This window comes from Mauremys reevesii, linkage group 12, assembly GCF_016161935.1.
Source record: "Mauremys reevesii isolate NIE-2019 linkage group 12, ASM1616193v1, whole genome shotgun sequence".
NCBI lineage: Eukaryota > Metazoa > Chordata > Testudines > Geoemydidae > Mauremys > Mauremys reevesii.
The window spans coordinates 45,657,658-45,678,676 of NC_052634.1; the positions used below are offsets into that span (position 1 = coordinate 45,657,658).

The 21,019-nt window shown below is 47.5% G+C and overlaps 1 long non-coding RNA gene across 1 annotated transcript; it reads left to right on the plus strand.

Moving 5' to 3' along the window:
• Positions 1 to 421: 421 nt before the first annotated feature.
• On the plus strand, positions 422 to 9,135 carry LOC120375790. Its single transcript, XR_005586777.1, has 3 exons — positions 422 to 460; positions 5,891 to 5,972; positions 9,109 to 9,135. It is a non-coding gene; the product is annotated as an uncharacterized LOC120375790 (long non-coding RNA).
• The last annotated feature ends 11,884 nt before the right edge of the window (positions 9,136 to 21,019 follow it).

Here is a 21,019-nt window from a genome sequence, read left to right on the forward strand (position 1 = left end):
ACCCAGCAGTGCCCCCGCCCCGTGCCTCCTCCATCACCCGCTAGTCACATTCCCAGACCCCACTGCCAGCCCCTCCCCACAGCCAATGACCTTCTGACTCCAGCCCCCTCCTTTCCCCTGTGAAAGCCACATCACCCAGGGCTCCCTGCCGGCCATGGGAATGTGAGGCAAGAAGAATCCATCCCATTCTGTTGTTGATTCAATATCGCTGTATAATCGCCCCAAATTTCCCCTCTTTTCTCTTACATGGTTGAATGGTGACATAAAATCTCCCCACATGATGCTTGTCCCTTATATTGGCAAATATATTGTTTGTGCCCCATTTTTCTCCTCAGTTCCGAAATACTGATATCAAATTCTCGAAAATCTTCCTACTTTTCTCTCCAGGTGTCTGACTGAGATCAGGGCTCTTATCGGACTGAGCGTGGCCCTGTTCTGCCAGGCGCTGCAGAGACCCCAGGTGAGATCAGACCCCACTGTTGTGCCAGGTAAAACTGAGACCTGGACCGAGATCACGGCCCTCCTTGTGCCAGGCAGTGCACGACTGTGGCCCAAACTGCTGCCTCCATTGTGCTGGGCACTTCAGAGACCTCGACTGAGATCTGTGTCCCCGTTGGGTCTGGCATTGGAATGACCCCGACCCAGATCACGCCCCACCACTGTAGTGGGCACTGCACAGACCCTGACAGAGCTCCTGGCCCCACATTTTGCCAGGCGCTGCAGGGGCCCTAAACAAAATCCGGGATCCTGTAATGCCGGGAGTTTCAGAGCCCCCGACTGAGGTCAGGCCCCTGTTCTGCAGGGCTCTGCACAGACACTGACCAAGGTCAGGGTCCCCATTGTGACAGGTGCTGCACAGACACCCAGGGTATCTCTACCTTGCCGTTAAACCCCCCAGCTGGCCCATGGCAGCTGCCTCAGGCTCACAGGGCTCAGGCGAAGGGGCTGGTTAATTGCCGGGTAGATGTCTGGGCTCAGGCTGGAGCCAGGCAGTAGGACCCTGCGAGGTGGGAGGGTGCCAGACCTTGGGCTGCAGCCCCAGCCGGAACATCAACACCACCATTAAACAGCCCCACAGCCTGAGCCGTGTGAGACCAAGTCAGCGGGCACGGGCCAGCCGCCGGTGTCTGACTGCAGTGTGGACGTGCCCACAGGGACAGAGAGGCCTTGCCACAAAAAGCTCAGAGGCTAAATAGGCCAATGCTGGGAGGCGACTCTCCATTTTACAGATGGGGAAACTGATGCTCCAAGAGCTGAAGTAATTTGCTCAAGTTTCCATGGAGAATTTGGGGCAAAACTGGGAACTGAACCCAGATTGTTTGAATTCTTGCCTCTCCCCTTAACCCTAAGCCCAGCGTGTGTGTGTACAGCTTGTTTTGGGCTGTGTCTGCCTTGCATTGGCTTCCAAGGGAGGCTGTGGCATTTCCTTCATGGAGGTTTCTAAGACCAGGTTAGAGATACACCAGTCTGGGAATGTCTAGGGATACTTGGTTCTGCCTCATCACAGGGGGCTGGAGTAGACGCCCTCTCAAGATCCCTTCCAGGCCTACACTGAAATAATTCTCTTTTGTGCAGTGTCCTGTTCTACGCTGAGCTGTTTTGCTTGGTGCCATTTGGAACTGTGATGCACCATGTTGTGTAGCAGTTTTATGGTGCATTGTTTTGCCTCAGCTTGTTTGGTGCCTGTGTTGTGTTAGTTTGAGCTGAGCTCTTTTCCCTTGTGTACTTTTCTCCTAGGGTGTGTTAGTTTGCATTGTTTTGCTTTTTTCCCCTTTTGTATTGTCATTTTATGCTGTGGAGTGTGGGTTGTTCCCCTCCTCCCCCCCCCCCTCGAATTGCCTGACATTATGTTGTGGTGGGTTTTACTCTGTATGGTGTGTTTTATACGTATCTATTTCATAGCATCATAGAAATGTAGAGCTGGACAGGACCTCAAGATGTCATCAAGTCCAGCTCTCTCTGCCGAGGCAGGACCAAGTCTATGTAGATTGTCTCTGACAGAGCTTTGTCCTACTTGTTCTTAAAAACTTCCAGGGAAAGAGACTCCCCAGCCCCCCTTGTTAGACTATTCCAGAGCTGAACTGCCTTAGCTCTGGGGACACCCACACAGACTGTAGTGGTGAGCAGCTCTGGAGAGAGAGGAGACCCCAGTGAGTGGGCAGCTGGGTAAATAGATTAAAGGTGGGAGGAGAAACATTGATGTGTCCAAGGTCACCCAGGCTGTCCGTGACAGAGCTAAAACTAAATCCCAGTTCTAGTGCCACCGTACTGCTGGTTTGGGCACTGAAGGGCTCTGCCACACTGGTGTGTTAGGCACTGGTGCAAACCCTTAGTCTAGACAGAATTTACACTAGTGCACTCTGGCACTGGTGCACCATGTCCCGGTTTGAAGGTTTGGTGTGTGTGTGGGGGGGGCGGGAGGCAGTGATCTCACTGAGGCCTGGGGCTGGCTGAACAGTGCAGCTGGCAAGGGAGGGGCAGCAGTGAAGTATGAGCCAGGAGCACAGCCCCACAGCACTGGACACTGACTTCTCGTTACCCATGACCCCCACCCCCAGCTGTGTGCAGGGACTGCCGCTGAGCTGCCCTGCCAAGACAGCCTGTGCATCCATGGACAAACCACCTGTTCCTGCAGCCTAATACTATGGGGTCTGGGGACCTTTCCAAGCTGCGGGTGATGGGGCTCTGGAGTTACCAGGGTCTGTTCCTGGCTCTGTCCCTGACCTGCTTGGTGGCCTTGGGGAAGGCACCAAGCCTCTCTGTTTTCCTCCTACCCATTGTCTACTTGGATTGTGATCTCTTTGGGGCAAGGACTGTCCCTCTCTGTCTGTGCCGTGCCCAGCACAGTGGGGGTGGCTGATCTCAGTCAGGGTCTCTGCTGTGTGCAGCACGATGGGGCCCTGATCTCCATCAGTGTCTGTGCAACGCAAGGCACAGTTTATAGACTCACAGACTTTAAGGCCAGAAGGTAGAGGTGTATTTCAGATGAGGTCTCATCAGTGCCTTGTACAACAGTACTAACTCTTTCATGTGTCTGCTGGAAATACCTCGCCTGATGTATTCTAGGACGGCATTAACCTATTTCACGGCCGCATCACGTTGACAGCTCATAATTATCCTGTGATCAACCAATACACCCAGGTCATTCTCCTCCTCTGTCACTTCCAGTTGATAAATCCCCAGCTTATTGCAAAATTCTGCACTTGGGGACTAACAACTAGAATTTGTGCACTATTAATTTTCATCCCATTTCTATTACTCCAGCTTTCAAGGATGTGCAGATTTTCTTTTATGATTTTCCTGTCCTCCTCCATAGTGGCAATCCCTCCCGGCTCTGTGCCCCACTCCCACTTCTTGTGCCAAGATCACTAATAAAAGTGTTGAGTAAGATTGATTCCAAGACTGATCTGAGGAACTCCACTAGTAACTCCCTCCAGCCTGACAACTCACCGTTCAATATGACCCCCTTGTAGACCCCCCTTTAACCAATTCTTTATTGACCTTTCGGTTCTCATATTAATCCCCATCTTCTCCAATTTAACGAATAGTTTCCCATGTGGAACTGTATCAAAAGCCTTATTGACGTCCAGATCACATTTCTCTGGCACAATCTACCTTTTGTAACACCATGTTTTATTTATTTATAGTGCTGAAGGCTGGGAGGAACTGTTAGGAATGGGCTGAGAATGGCCATGTGGAGGTGGGGGAAGAGATGGGAGGCGGGGGGGGGGAGGCAGCATTGGAGGTGTATCTGGGATTGTGTTTTGTAGGAGTCCATGTCTCTGCTCCCTGTGGCCGTGGCACCTTCTGTACCAAGGCAGCATGTCAGCAGAGCAGACGCACGCACCATAGCTCCGCCTGGAACACGCAGCGTTCACTGCCAGATGGGCTGGGCGATTTTTCAGGGACCCAGCTTGATATGCCTGGCTGGGGTGGGTTCAGTTGGGCGGGGGTCTGGGGCACTGATAGTTTGCGATGTTCCTTTTTGCATAGTCAGTTCTTTCCATTTAATGTTTTACCCCCAGCAATGCCCGATGCCGCTCTCTTCTTAACTTGCTTCAGTTATTTCTCTTCCAGGTTACTGCCAGTCATAGAATATCAGGGTTGGAAGGGACCTCAGGAAGTCATCTAGTCCAGCCCCCTGCAACTAGTCAGATACTAACCCAGACACCAACTCACAAGCATTCAATAAAGTCTAAACACATTCTTACAATTCTAATACCTCTTTTAACCATACTAACACAGGTGAGTCAGACTGATTCCAGCTATGTGTTTGTCCATGTTCAATTAAGACATGGGGGCTTTTGCAAGAGCTAACACCTCATCTGCCAGTGTCAGAGGCAGGATGGGCAGAGATGGTGTGTCTCGCCTCTTTGCCAGAAGCTGGGAATGGGTGGCAGGGGATGGATCACTTGATGATTTGTCTGTTCTTTCCCTCTGAAGCACCTGGCATTGGCCACTGAGCTAGATGGACCAGTGCTCTGATGCAGTCGGCCATTTTTATGTTCACTGTATGAGGAATATCTACTCATTTGGACTCGCTGGGAGGCACAGAAAGAAACAAGATGTGCTGTGGCAAGAAGGCCCAGTCTCAGAGCCCCCAGGGTCACTTGCCAAGAGCTAAAACTAGGCCCAGCCCATGAAAGGGACACTCCCAGGAGAGACTGTATAAAGGCTGGAGCATCCAACAACTTTGTAAACCCGAGACAGCTGCCTTGGGGACAATGACAGGGAGAATCCCCCAAAGTGACTCCTTTGATTCTGCTCTTCTCTGGTCTTTGGTTCATAGAATCATAGAACTGGAAGGGACCTCGAGAGGTCACCAGTCCAGTCCCCTGCACTCAAGGCAGGACTAAGTATTATCTAGACCATGCCTGAGAGGTGTTTGTCCAGCCTGCTCTTAAAAATCCCCAATGATGGAGATTCCACAACCTTCCTACGCAATTTATTCCAGTGTTTAACCACTCTGACAGTTAGGGAGTTTTTTCCCCAATCTCCATCCTAAACCACCCTTGCTGCAATTTAAAGCCATTGCTTCTAATCCTACCCTCAGAGGTTAAGAAGAACAATTTTTCTCCCGCATCTTTGTAACAACCTTTTATGTACTTGAAAACTATTACCATGTCCCCTCTCAGTCTTCTCTTCTCCAGACTAAACAAACCCAGTGTTTTCAATCTTCCATCATAGGTCATGTTTTCTAGACTTTTAATCATTTTTCTTGCTCTCCTCTGGACTTTCTCCAATTTATCCACATCTTTCCTGAAATGTGGCACCCACAACTGGACACAGTACTCCAATTGTGGCCTAATCAGTGTGAAATAGAGCAGAAGAATTATTTCTCATGTCTCACTTACAGTACTCCTGCTAATACATCCCAGAATGATGATTTCTTTTTTTGCAACAGAGTTACACTGTTGACTCATATTTAGCTTGTGATCCACTATGACCCCGGGATCCCTTTCTGCAGCACTCCTTCCTACGCAGTCATTTCCCATTTTGTATGTGTGCAACTGATTGTTCCTTCGTAAGCAGTGTATTTTGCAGGTGTCCCTATTGATATTTACTTCAGACCATTTCTCCAGTTTGTCGAGATCATTTTGAATTTTAATCCTATCCTCCCAACCACTTGCTACCCCTCCCAGCTTGGTATTGTCCACAAACTTGATAAGTGTAAAAGAGTCTGTTACTGGGAGGGTTTCACGATTTCTCAGAGGGTTACACCCTGGTGGGTGGGGGCCAGGCCTGTACTGGAATAAGGTCACTCTGTTCTTCACAGTGTGGCAGAACCTAGAATGTCCATTAGCAGGGAAAAATCCTGGGGAGGATCTGCTTGTGGAATGGATGAAAACCCCATCTGAATTCTCTCACATCGCCCTTCTCGCCCTGACAGGCTACAGACTAACGTCCACGTTTGATCCAGATCATCCCATCCTCCCAGGGGGCAGGAAATGGCTGCAGTGGAGCTGGCTCAGGTAAGAGATTATCATGAGCTGATGGTGGGCTCTGCTTGGAGGGAGAGGAGCAGTAAATGCATAGGGGGGTGGGAGCTGCTGGAGGTGGTGGGAGGCAGGAAATATTGAGGGTGGAGAAAGGGAGGGGACAGGATGTGACAAACCCGCTGAGACTTGTGTAATGTAGGGTATGATGGGTTGTCACCCCTAGGGTGCGGTCTGGGGGGCTTCTGGGAACTGCTGTGCCCTCTAATCCTCAAGCTGGGCTGGCCCTTCTCACACTGCTTTGCTGGAGATTGTCAGCCTCTCCAGGCCCTGTTATCACCCAGCATGACAGCAGGTGGCGCCATACACCCAACTAAGCTACCTGAGTGCTTTACCTAAGCCACTCAAGGACAGATAGAGACAACAGCCAATTTCCCAGCTCCCCAACCTTGCACACTTGCTGTAGTAGAAATCCAGAATTATACCATCTTATAGTGCACAGGGATCTCTATAATGTAATCTCATTAATATAATTCGCCTTCCCCTCAATATGGGAAAGATATGCACAACAAGCTTGTGCTAACCAAGCTCAGATTTTCCCCAGACACTTCATTCAAAATACTTAATACTGGCTAAGATAAAGCATAAAATGAGTTTATTAACTGCAGAAAGATCGATTTGAAGTGATTATTGTTAGAAGAATAAAGGAGCAGGTTGACCCGGAGGCAGATACGAGTACAGGCTTCTTTATTGCAATACTTGTTCCCCTCAACCCAATTGTTGAGTAAGCACTGGATTAGTTACATCACTCTTCTTTTATCTCAGTTAGTATGTACACACCTACATCCATTACAATACCCTCCCAACCCTTATTAAGTAATAGAAATACCCATACTGTTAGTATACCCATCCCTATCTATTATTCACAGGATTACACATGTCATACAGGTTTCAGAGTAGCAGCCGTGTTAGTCTGTATCCGCAAAAAGAACAGGAGTACTTGTGGCACCTTAGAGGCTAACAAATTTATTTGAGCATAAGCTTTCGTGAGCTACAGCTCATTTCTTCGGATGCATAGAATGGAACACACAGACAGGAGATATTTATACATACAGAGAACATGAAAAGGTGGAAGTATGTATACCAACTGGAAGAGTCTAATCAATTGAGATGAGCTATCATCAGCAGGAGGAAAAAAACTTTTGAAGTGATAATTGAGATGACCCATAGAAGGTGTGAGGAGAACTTAACATAAGGAAATAGATTCAATTAGTGTAATGACCCAACCATTCCCGGTCTCTGTTTGAACCTAAGTTAATTGTATCTAATTTGCATATTAATTCGAGTTCAGCAGTCTCTCTTTGGAGTCTGTTTTTGAAGTATTTTTGTTGCAAAATTGCCACCTTCAAGTCTGTCACTGAGTGGTTAGAGAGGTTGAAGTGTTCTCCCACTGGTTTTTGAATGTTATGATTCCTGATGTCAGATTTGTGTCCATTTAGTCTTTTGCGTAGAGACTGTCCGGTTTGGCCAATGTACATGGCAGAGGGGCATTGCTGGCACATGATGGCATATATCACGTTGGTAGATGTGCAGGTGAACGAGCCCCTGATGGCGTGGCTGATGTGATTAGGTTCTATGATGGTGTCACTTGAATAGATATGTGGACAGAGCTGGCATCGGGCTTTGTTGCAAGGATAGGTTCCTGGGTTAGTGTTTATGTTGTATGGTGTGCGGTTGCTGGTGAGTATTTGCTTCAGGTTTGGGGGCTGTCTGTAAGCGAGGACTGGCCTGTCTCCCAAGATCTGTGAGAGTGAGGGATCATCTTTAAGGATAGGTTGTAGATCTTTGATGATGCGCTGGAGAGGTTTTAGTTGGGGGCTGTAGGTGATGGCTAGTGGTGTTCTGTTGTTTTCTTTATTGGGCCTGTCCTGTAGTTGGTGACTTCTGGGTACTCTTCTGGCTCTGTCAATCTGTTTCTTCACTTCAGCAGGTGGGTAGTGTACTTGTAAGAATGCTCGATAGAGATCTTGTAGGTGTTTGTCTCTGTCTGAGGGATTGGAGCAAATGTGGTTGTATCTTAGAGCTTGGCTGTAGGCAATGGATTGTGTGGTGTGTCGCGGATGGAAGCTGGAGGCATGTAGGTAAGTATAGCAGTCAGTGGGTTTCTGGTATAGGGTGGCGTTTATGTGAGCATCGCTTATTAGCACAGTAGTGTCTAGGAAATGGACTGCTTGTGTGGATTGCTTTAGGCTGAGGTTGATGGTGGGATGGAAATTATTGAAAAGATGGTGTAATTCCTCAAGGGCTTCCTTTCTATGGGTCCAGATGATGAAGATGTCATCAGTGTAATGTAAGTAGAGTAGGGGCGTTAGGGAACGAGAGCTAAGGAAGCGTTGTTATAAGTCAGCCATAAAGATGTTGGCACACAGAGGCACCGCTATGGGTACCCGCTCCACCAAGCCTTTTAAAACTCTTGGATACAAGTTATCTGGACCTGCTGATTTAAACGTGTCTAACTTTAATAGCTGCTGTTTAACGTCCTCGTGAGTTCTTGTTGGAATGGAAAGAGGGTCGTCGTCAACATCTTATGATATGAGTTACAGCATCTGTTTTTCTCCAAATCCAGGGGAGAAATATTTATTGAGGACTTTTACCTCTTCAGCATTATTTTTGATAATTCTGCCATTTGGAAATTTAATGTAGTAATTTACCACTACCTTTGTTAGGATTAATTTTGTACTTAATATACTTTTAAAAACTTCCTTCGTATTTCCATTGATTTCTTATAGCCAGTTTTCTACAATTCTGACCTTCTCACTTACACTCTTTACTATTGACTTCCCCTTTCTTCCATATATTTTATTTGGAGAATGTTGGCATTCCTACCAGGGAGACACCAGCAGGGTCCAGAAACAGCCCCATCTCCTATATAAAGTTCTGGCTAGTAGGTATGTGATAAATGTGAAGACCCTGCCTCCGTCTGTCAGCTGGGAGACACAAACTTTTTCTCTTTCTACCCTCTGATGCCTCCTGAATGCTCTAGACAAGGTGGGGTGGGACTCTGTTAACATGTGCGTTGCGGAGCTTCCATTTACCTGGTGCTGCTGTTCTGTGAATAATGGGACTGTGAGTGGGGCAGCAGGTACTGAGTGTTGGACTCTTTCTCTTTCAGGGGCCAGTGACCTTCAAGGAGGTGGCTGTGTATTTCACCAGAGAGGAATGGGCTCTGCTGGACCCCGCTCAGAGAGCCCTCTACAGGGATGTCATGCAGGAGAACTATGAGACGGTGGTCTTGCTGGGTGAGGAGTCCTGTCCCCTGGGTTATTAGAAGCTGTGGGGTCTCTGAAGAACCCGAGTAGTGATAACTTTATACCTTTATTTGTCATAGAAGTTTTGACAAGTTTCCTTGCCCCCCCTTTTTTGCCTTATCTCCCATACATAAGTATCATTTTTGGACATGAGCCTTTTTTGGTGCTGTCAGTCATTTTAAAATTGCATTAAATGTATCCTTATTGGCTACATTAGCAACTACATTAATAACTGTAGCTTTGATGCCTTTTCAATAGGAAAATATGCTGACTGTAGAATTCTAAAGTAAATAGGTGTGTGACTCATGCCTGGCTTGTGTGACAGGCAGATGAGCTCCTCTTTTGATAGGAGATGCAGCTAAAGAAGTGAAGTTTTTTACCCACGAAAGCTGATGCCCAAATAAATCCGTTAGTCTTTAAGGTGCCACCACTGGACTCCTTGTTGTTTTTGATAGGAGAGCGTATAATGTTGCCATTCAGGACTCCATGGGTGAAGGAAGAACAGAGCTCTGGGAGCGGAGAAGGGGGGAGTAGATAATTCTGGGGTGCCAGGACATGGGGAGGGTGTGTGCAGGGTTAGAGCTAAGAAGCAGCAGGGAGGGATGAGGTTGTGCGAGACGAGGAGGAAAGGCAAGTAGTTCCCAAGGTGCCAGGAGGTGGTGCCGGCTGAGAGTAATGGGACGAAGAGGAGGGGAGTGTGGAGGAAGGGCACCCAGGACGTGGGTTGGGTGGGTCAGTGGGAGGGAGGAGAGGTTTAGGGATCTGGAGCTATGGGGAATCCCAGACCTTTAACCCCGAATCCCTACCCAGGCTTTAGAGCCTACACTCCGGTTTTATTTCTGTTCAGTTTCGCTTCATTATAAATTTTTTTCCTAAATATTATTATTTTAACTCTTGACTTCCCTCTCCTGCTCATTACCCCCCTCCCCATATAACCTCCCCATCTCTATGCACAGCGACCCTGGCCACCGATCCGGAGTCCTTGCTGCATCCTCCCTCCCATCGCGGGGCCGCTACCCAGGCACAAATGGGCACTTTATTGATGATGTCACAGGGTGGTGGTGTAGCCTGTAAAATTTTTATATAAGATTACGTATTGGGGTACAGCTTGTCCTTGTACATGGCCACTCACAGTGTATTGAGGGGATGAAATTTGGTGAAACACACAGAAACGTGATTTAATACAGACAGTTATAATTGAAGTCATAGGCAAGGCTCAATACACGTAACAATTAGACTAGATAGTAAAGAGGGTCTTGCCCTGTGCATACTTACAAGTTATGGTCACCGTTGGAAACAAAGATCGAGGGGCAAGGGAGCCCATCAGAAGGGAGGCCCTGCTTCCGTTGACCCTATCTCAGGGACCCAACAAAATGAAAAGATGGTCACTAGGAAAGGTAATTTATCCACTTTATTATGGTAATAGGATGGCTATATACCATATCTGCTCCTTTACTCTGATTACAATAATGTCAATAGCTGCCCCAACCCATATGTGGCCTTTGGGAAGTCCATAATTTAGCATCAAGCATTAATACTCATGATTTACATCACTTAGTTATTAATAATTCCAATATATGAATGCGTCCAACTGCTGAGATACTGCATAGCAACCTAGTTGCTAAAGCCCACCCCCACTTTCAGAATCCTGTGGCGTATTGCACCTGTTTGTGGTTACTCGTTAGTCTCTCAGAATCAGGGTGCAAAATATCTGACTTGGGATTCTCTCCTTAGGCCTATTCAGATAAATCCCAGACTTCAGCATAACTACTCCCACAAAGCCTCCACCTAATATAAGGCCCTTAACTGTAGCAAGCTTTGGCTATGTTTACACTACCGCAGTCAGTCGACCTACGCTGCGCAACTCCAGCTACGTGAATAAAGTAGCTGGAGTCAGCGTACCTTAGATTGAGTTACCACAGGGCGTATGCTGCAGGGGGTCAACTTACTTTACTCCTCTCATCTAGATAGAGTACAGGGGTCGACTGGAGAGCGATCTGAAGTCGATTTAGCAGGTGTTTACTTCACCCACTAAATCGATCACGGGTGTGCTTTTGCAATTTCACAGTTATGGAGTAGCTAAGCCTTTGATCTGCCTCCATGTGATGCGCAAGGAATGGCCCTCTCAGGTATCAGGCCTCTAGCCAGCCCCTCTCTATGCGTAGGGACCCACATGCCTCTCCTTTTTGACCAGGGTGTGAGGATTACAGCTTGTCCTCCACTGTGTTTGCTGGACTAACCTCCAGTTCCTGTGCTTTGCTTTCTCTCCAAGGGCTGTGAGCAGTGTGTGTGTGAGAGAGGTGGGAATTTTGGTGATACTTGTATGATGCCAATACACACCTCAGTTTCCCTCTGTGATTGGTATTGCTATGATTAGAAAGAGCAGGAGACATGAGGTGTTTTGTCATGTATCTGTCATGGGGTGATATGAATGGGTCATTAAGGACTGGCTGGGGCCAACCTACATCAATGGAATACCCGACAGAGACAAGGGACTAATTGTCACCTGTCCATGGGAGGATCTCCCCTTGGCTGAGTGAAGTATACACGGACTCGTTACGTTCTTGGGAGCAGGAAGAACTGGGCTCGCAGGCGCAGGGAGCTCTACCAGAGCGAAGACAAATGAACAGGCACAGTGAAAGGAAACCAAAGCATTTTCTGCTGCAGCATGGCTCAAGGGCATTGGCCAGTATGGACTGTATTGTCTTCTTCGCTTCCCTGTCCTAAGGACTTTCCAATGCTGTGTTTTAGTTGACTAATAAACCCTGCTATGTTTTAAAAGTCTGCCCAGTGTCACAGCAAAAACTTGCTCTGTGCATTGACTGAGGAACAGTCTGTGTACAGGAATGTCGTTCAGCTGGGACCTGCTGGCAGAGCTCACAGGTTGAAATAGGAGTGTTGAAGCCAGAGGCTCAGTCTCAGGTGCTGAAGCTACATGGCCTATCCTTGTGGAAGAGTGGGACCCGTTGGGGGTCTAGTGCACTCAAGGGGCACCTCCCAAGGACTGTTTCAAAGCCAGGGCATTGCACCGATCCTATGGGTCCATGACAGTGTCAGTGTGTCTTCTGGGGAAAAGATATAAAACAAGAAAAGCAGCTAAATGCATATTTATCATTGCCCCCTCATCAGTCATCTTTGGAATCACTGGTTGTTTCCGAAGTGTATTAAATCCTTCCTTAAAAGCTGACCTCTGGGTTATCAGGTCATGTCAGTTTGTAGCCCAAAATATCCCCCTCAATCAGCTCAAACTCAGCTGTTTCTCCCCAAAAAGTCTGTCTTCTTCAGTCTCCTGAAAGAGGTAAAATCAGTCCCTGCCCCTTTCTTCATAGGGCAAAGCTTCAGAAGATGGAGGTCTGCGTAACCAGCTTTAGGATCTGGCATTCATCACCCCTTAGTGACACCAGATTGCACAGGAAACCCATCCCAGCCCTCCCCACTATCATCTGGCCCATCTCAGCATCATGGTCTATGAAGTATTCTATGGCTCAAAGATACAGATAACAGTCATAAGTAGGGCCAGTGTTTGCTGGCAATGAAAACAGAGTAATTGACAAGCATGAGCAATATATAATCCTTTATAACATGAAAATGCATTGGGGGAAGGGGACAGGAGCCAGCTGTGTGGGGGAGGTGGGGCCCAGACACTGGGCATTGAGAGCCTGGAGCCGGCTGTGTGCTGGGGAGACGGGACATGAACCAGCTGTGTGCAGGGGAGAGGAGCAGGGGAGAGGTGCTGTGGACGCAGCCGAGAGCAGGTGCGAGCGCCATCCACTCTGCAGCCTGATGAGGGAGCCCGACATCCCATTGCCAAGGGCCCCCCCCCACCCAGGGGAAGCTCCATGGTGGTTTTGCTGATCCCAGACTTGTATGAAGAGGGAAGAAATTGGCAGCAAGTCTCAACCACAGCCAGCCTCTGCCCTGCGCCTTGGGGAGGAGTCTGGTGTCTCTGGGCAGAAATCTGGGGGGTTGAGACCCTGCATGCCCCACCCACCCTCTGATCAGAAATTCCAGATACGAAGGGTGATTCCAGAAATGAAGAGTAATTTGGGGGGAAAAATGCATTTATAGCGGCAATTTCTGGAAAACACTGGCCCTAGTCATAACATTAAATACGATAGTCTCAAGATCTATGCCTGTGTTCATCAGATCTGTCCCTCTGCCTTCACATAGTTCACTCTGCTGGGGGGTTCTACCCCTTCCCCCATTCTGTGTCTGTCTTCTCTATTTAGACTGTAAATTCTTCAGGCAATGGGCCATCTACTATTCTCTGTTTGTACTTTGCCTGGCACAATGGGGACCCACTGTTAGCTGGCCCTTAGGCACTAAAGTAATGAATGTGATTTATAATAATAATAACTCTCCTGCCACTTTGAGCCAAGGAAGCTGGCCTTGGGACGTTACTGCTTAAAAATGAGCTGGGGTTAAAACCATGGACTATTCTTTGTGACAAGTATCCCACAAATTCCACTGACCTCCCTTGTTTTCTTTGCCTGGAGTAGGGTTTCCAAATTCCAAACCTGATGTGATCTCGCAATTTGAACGAGGGGAAGAGCCGTGGGTCCCAGACCTCCAGGGCTCTGAGAAAAAAGTGTTCCTGAGAGCTGCCTGCACAGGTGAGGAATTGGTTAAGCCAAGTCAAAAACTGTCCGTGAATAGAGGAAACATTTGGGATGCCCTACAAAGACCTTGTGAGCTCTCCAAGTTCATAAGAACATAAGAACATAAGAAAGGCCGTACCGGGTCAGACCAAAGGTCCATCTAGCCCAGTATCTGCCTTCACAACCTCCTCAGGTAAGGAGTTCCACAAGTTGACTGTGCGCTGCGTGAAGAAGAACTTCCTTTTATTTGTTTTAAACCTGCTGCCTATTAATTTCATTTGGTGACCCCTAGTTCTTGTATTATGGGAATAAGTAAATAACTTTTCCTTATCCACTTTCTCAACATCACTCATGATTTTATATACCTCTATCATGTCCCCCCTTAGTCTTCTCTTTTCCAAACTGAAGAGTCCTAGCCTCTTTAATCTTTCCTCATATGGGACCCTCTCTAAACCCCTAATCATTTTAGTTGCTCTTTTCTGAACCTTTTCTAGTGCTAGAATATCTTTTTTGAGGTGAGGAGACCACATCTGTACACAGTATTCGAGATGTGGGCGTACCATGGATTTATATAAGGGCAATAATATATTCTCAGTCTTATTCTCTATCCCCTTTTTAATGATTCCTAACATCCTGTTTGCTTTTTTGACCGCCTCTGCACACTGCGTCAGAGAACTATCCACGATGACTCCAAGATCTTTTCCTGACTCGTTGTAGCTAAATTAGCCCCCATCATGTTGTATGTATAGTTGGGGTTATTTTTTCCAATGTGCATTACTTTACATTTATCCACATTAAATTTCATTTGCCATTTTGTTGCCCAATCACTTAGTTTTGTGAGATCTTTGAAGTTCTTCACAATCTGCTTTGGTCTTAACTATCTTGAGTAGTTTAGTATCATCTGCAAACTTTGCCACCTCACTGTTTACCCCTTTCTCCAGATCATTTATGAATAAATTGAATAGGATTGGTCCTAGGACTGACCCTTGGGAACACCACTAGTTACCCCTCTCCATTCTGAGAATTTACCATTAATTCCTACCCTTTGTTCCCTGTCCTTTAACCAGTTCTCAATCCATGAAAGGACCTTTCCTTTTATCCCATGACAGCTTAATTTACGTAAGAGCCTTTGGTGAGGGACCTTGTCAAAGGCTTTCTGGAAATCTAAGTACACTATGTCCACCGGATCCCCCTGTCCACATGTTTGTTGACCCCTTCAAAGAACTCTAATAGATTAGTAAGACACGATTTCCCTTTACAGAAACCATGTTGACTATTGCTCAAGAGTTTGTTTTTCTATGTGTCTGACAATTTTATTCTTTACTATTGTTTCAACTAATTTGCCCGGTACCGACGTTAGACTTACCGGTCTGTAATTGCCAGGATCACCCCTAGAGCCCTTTTTAAATATTGGCGTTACATTAGCTAACTTCCAGTCATTCCAGTTCAGGATTGTTCCCTGCAAATGTGGAATCATTAGGCAGATGTCACTCATGGCTCCCCTCTACCCTGACTCACAACTAGCAGGAGGTCCCTCCCTGATCTCGCTTTCCCCTGAGAATTCTGGTGCAATGAGGACCCAGAACTGATCCCTTCCTCTCTCTTCTCTGGGGAAAGGTTTGTGGATAATCAGCTCCTGATAGGTTTGATCTCTCCCGCACATATTTTGGTTTGTTCATCCCTTTCCCCATTCCCCATTCTTAGACTTCCTTTCTCTCCGGTGCACGGAGTGACCTATGTCTGGATTCTCTCTGTCTCTCATCAGGTGTTGGGATGGTGAGTGAGAATGGGGAGAAACCCCAGCAGGAAGATACTGAGCAAGTATTACCCCATGGGACGTTATCAGGAAGATCAAAAGAGAATGAGTCCAGGAGTTGTGCACTCCCAGAAAAAACAAAAGCCTGTGAGAGTCAGCACAGGCCAGCGGAAAACTACAGTAGCCACTCAGACCTTCTTACACGCAAGAGAATCAACTTGGAAGAGACACGCTATACATGCCATGAGTGTGGGAAACGCTTCAGTCGGAGCTCAAACCTTATCAGACATAGGAGAATCCACATTGGTGAGAAACCTTATGGATGCCATGAGTGCGGGAAAAGCTTTAGTCTGCACTCATCCGTTATCAGACATAGGAGAATCCACACTGGAGAGAAACCTTACACGTGCTCGGAGTGCGGGAAACGCTTCAATCAGCGCTCGAGCCTTATCAGACATCGGAGAATGCACACGGGTGAGAAACCTTATGCAGGCCTGCACAACTTGTAAAGCGGCGAGGGCCATATTACTCCAAAGAAAACGGCTGAGGGCCAACACCCTCCCCCCCGGCCTTGCCAAAAACCCTCAGCGCTGCCCAGCCCCAAAACACATAACCCCCTCCCGCGCCACCTGCCCGGTGGAAACAAACCCTCCTTCCCCAGCACTGCCCCGTCAAAAAAGCTGTGGGCCAAAAAGGAAGGGTTGGGGGGGAGGTACTTTATTAAGAATTTTTCAATTAAAGCAAACAATTTTTTAAACTATTTTAATGTTTTTATGACTCATCCCCCCATGAACTAAGGGGAGGGGGAAAGGGGGGCAGTGTGAAGGGATTGGATGTGACTGTCCAACACACAAACACAGGGGCCGCAGGGAGCCGGGGGGCAGGGGGGAGGTCCCTGGACCAGGGAAGGGGGCAGCAGTCGGGGCAGGGCAGGTCGCGCGCGCACACACACACACACACACACACACACACACACACACACACACACACACACACACACACACACACACACACACACACACACACACACCCCCCTCCAGCTGCAGCTCAAGCCCAGGCCAGGCGCCCCTCCCCTCGCTCGGCACTTACTGGCTCTGCCTCGTGCCCAGCACTTCCCTCCTCAGTGCCCCCCCTCCAGGCAGGGGGCTGAGCCCAACAGCCCTACCCCGCCTCTTGCCCGCAGGCCGCACAGTCTGGGAATGCAAGAAACATTTGGGATGCCCTACAAAGATCTTGTGAGCTCTCCAAGTTCATGATTGTTCCCTGCAGATGTGGAATCATTATGGCAGATGTCACTCATGGCTTCCCTTCTATTCTGACTGACAACTGGCAGCAGGTCCCTCCCCGATCTCGCTTTCCCCTGAGTGTTCTGGTGAGATGCAGACCAAAACTGATCCCTTCCTTTCTCCTCTGGGGAAGGGTGTGGGGAAAATCAGCTCCTGATAGGTTTGATCTCTCCCACACATATTTTGGTTCCTCCTTTATCCATCTCTCTCTCTGAGATTTCCTTTCTTTCCAGTTCCGGGAGTGACCTATGTCTGGATTCTCTCTGTCTCCCATCAGGTGATGTGATGGGGAGTGAGAATGAGGAGCAGAAACCCCAGCAGGAAGATGCTGAGCAAGGAGAACCACATGGAACGTTATCAGGAAGATCCAAAGGGAACGTTTCTGGGAGTTGTGCACTCCAAGAAAAAGCCAATTCTTGTGAGACTCAAGAGAGGCCAAAGGAAAACTTCAGTAGCCACTCAGACCTTATAACATGCGACAGAATCAACTTGGAAGAGACACGCTACATGTGCCATGAGTGCGGGGAAAGCTTCAATGAGAGCTCAGCCCTTATCACACATCAGAGAATCCATGCAGGGGAGACGCCCCACACATGCGCTGAGTGTGGGAAAAGGTTCAATAGGCGCTCAAAACTTATCAGACATCAGAAAATCCACACTGGAGAGACGCCCCACACATGCGCTGAGTGCGGGAAAAGCTTCAATGACCGCCCACACCTTCTCAGACATCGTAGAACCCACACAGGGGAGACGCCCCACACATGCGTCGAGTGTGGGAAAAGCTTTGATCGGCGCTCAAACCTTATCAGACATTGTAGAATCCACACAGGTGAGATGCCCCACACGTGCTCTGAGTGTGGGAAAAGCTTCAATAGAAGCTCAAACCTTATCACACACCAGAGAATCCACACAGGGGAGAAGCCCTACGCATGCGCTGAGTGTGGGAGAAGCTTCAATCGGCGCTCACACCTCATACACATCGCAGAATCCACACGGAGAGGCGCGACATATGCTCTGAGTGTGGGAAAAGCTTCAGTGACATCTCTGCCCTGATCACCCATCAGAGAATCCACAACGGAGAGACGCCCCACACATGCTCTGAGTGCGGGAAAAGCTTCCGCTGGAGCTCATACCTGATCAGACATCAGAGAATCCACACAGGAGAAGCCCTACACGTGCTCGAGTGTGGGAAAAGCTTCAGCCAGCGCTCTACCCTTAACGCACATCAGAGAATCCACACCCGAGCGACGCGCTACCCATGCCCTGAGTGCGGGAAAAGCTTCAGTCGGAGCTCAGACCTTATCAGACATCAGAGAATCCACACAAGAGAAACGCCCTACACATCAGGCCTGCACAACTCATAAAGCAGCGAGGGCCATATTGCTCCAAAGAAAACAGCTGAGGGCTGAAACCGCCCGGCTCCACAGAAACACCCCACCCAGTGTCACTCGGCCCACAGAAACACTCCCCCCTAGCACTGCCCAGCCCCACGGAAACAAACCCTCCTTCCTAGCACCGACCGCTGAAACAGCTGTGGGCGAAAGGGAAGGTTGGGGGCGGGGGGTGATACTTTATTAAGAATTTTTCAATTAAAGCAAACAATTTTTTAAATTATTTTAATTTTTTTATGAATTATGTAAAACTGAAAAACACCTGTTTCATTGAAAGAAAACATTTGTACTTTTCATAATTCCCTTGCAAATTTAATGAGAGATAGTACATCTCTCTTCGGCAACAAGCTTGTCGTATTCGGGGGTCATATTTGAAGTGGATATTTTCATAATGTTTTCCAAATGGTCATCAGTCAGAGAAGAACGTTGCTTGTTTTTATTCATGTTCATGATGGAAAATGTTCACGTATGAAAGCGCTTCCAAAAATGCTGAATGTTTTCAGTGCAACTTCGATAAGATTTTTGTATTTTTCATTGTCCAGACTTTTGTAGAAGTCCCGCAGGCTGCTTTCTCTGTGCTTATTTCGGTAAACTGCCGAACATGGAAATTCAGTAACCTCCAACTGCAAATCTAGTGGCACTTCCTCTGGATCCACAGAAAAGGGATCTTCAATCAGCTTCATCTGGACGTCTTCTTTAGACAAAGTAAGTCTTCTGTCAGATTCTTCAATCAAAAGATTAATGTGCTTTGCATATTTTTCTCCTAATTCGGCAGGTTTGTGCTGAGGGATATGCTGTTCACAAGTGACACATTTCACCTTTTGACAGCTGACTTCTGAAAAAATTCAGTTTCATTTTGAAAGCTATCACTGCTGCGCACATTTGAAATAGAAGTTGATTTTTTCCCTGAAGGTGAATGTTGAGATCATTCAGGTGGCTGTAATATCACAAAAGAAAAAGAGATCTTGATTCCAGGACTCATTTTCAAGCTCTGGGAATTTTACTGGCCCATTTTCTAGGAATTTTGCTACCTCCTCTTTCAAAGCAATGAAACGGCGGAGCACTTTTCCTTGACTCAACCACCTCACTTCCGTATGGTAGATCAAGTCGCTGCACTCGGCGTCTACCCCTTCAAGAAAGGCTCTAAATGTCCTATGTTTTTAGTCCTCTAGAACGGATGTAGTTTAACATGGAAACTACCACTGACATGACATGCTCAGATTTTAAGACTTTGCTACACAAAACCTGCTGATGTAAATGCAGTGATGTTTGGTTATTTGTCTCCCAATAAATTCTTCAAGAATAACAACTGCACCAACATTTTTTCCACACATAGCTGGAGCACCCTCAGTACAAATGGCCACCAAGCTTGTGAAATCTAATCCCGACTTATCATTCATGGACTTTATCACTTCACTGGAGATTTCTTTTCCGGTTGTGTGACCCGTCATGGAGCACATGCCAGCAAGTTCTTCAGAAATTGCAAAGTTATTATCAATACCTCTAATAAAAATAAGAAGTTGGGCGGTGTCTTTTAAAGCGGTGCTTTCCTCCATAGCTAGGGAGTAAAAGCACAATTCACTGACTCTCTGCTTTAACTGATCACTTAGATTGGTAGAAATGTCAGCTATTCTTCTCTGTACAGTCATGCGTGATAGACTGACATTCTCAAATATTCTCCTCTTTTCTGGACATAACTCAGATACAGCAATCAAGATGCACTTTTTTAAAAACTTGCCTTCTGTGAAGCATTTCCCAGGAGCAGCAATTTCCTTAGAAATTTGAAAGCTTACTTTAGTAACCGTATCATTCTCAGTATGTACGTATTTATTCGTCCATTCAGTGTTGAAAACGCTGTGCTCTGATTCTCTTTTTCTTTTCACTCATGGTAGCCATTACGAAACTCAAGATTTTGTTGAATAAATTCACGCACAAGGGAAACACTCAGTCACACACAAAGAGAAGAGATCTCTCACGGTGCATGGCCCGCTAGCAAGGCACTGATGGTATGTGGAAGCCTGTAGAGGGGGAAAGAAATAGCGCGCATGGGGTGACCAGATCACAGAGGTAAAATAGGACCCACCCACCCCCCCACCCCCCCGCTCGGCCCCACCATCACACCCCTCTTCAACCCCTAGCCCCCCGCTGGCTTGCTGCAGCCCTCCTAGTCAGTCCCCCACCCACCACTCACCTCTTTTCACCTCTTTCCTCCCCTGCCAGAAACCCCATGCCCGCCCCTAGAATCCCTGCTGCCTCACTGCTCGCCTCTTTACCCATCCGCCCGCCTCCGACTCGCCGCTCCCCCCGGCTCGCCCCCCCCCGACGGAGCAAGCCGCATTCAAAGACCCAGGGATCCCTATATTACTGCACACCGCAGTCAATCAATGCAGTTGTAGATAAATCTCTGCATTATGCATTTTTGTATAACTTGTATATCACTTTATATTGAACCTTGGTAGTATGTTATAGCGGGCCCCTAAGGTAGTATAATTAAGGTAAAAGAAAAATGTCTTTTTACTAGAAGTAGAATAAGATCTTCCCCCCCACTTGGTAATCAATTGCCCTGTTGAATGAATGAGGTGTGACTGAGGAAGGCGTGGAAGGCAGCACCTCCAGACAGCTGCAACCCTTGGAGAGGGGCTGGGAGCCAGACCAAGGATTCATATTACAAATAAGGCACAAATAGTCAACAGTGAGGATGATTCACCACAGGAACAAGCTACCAAGGAAATTGGTGGATTTGC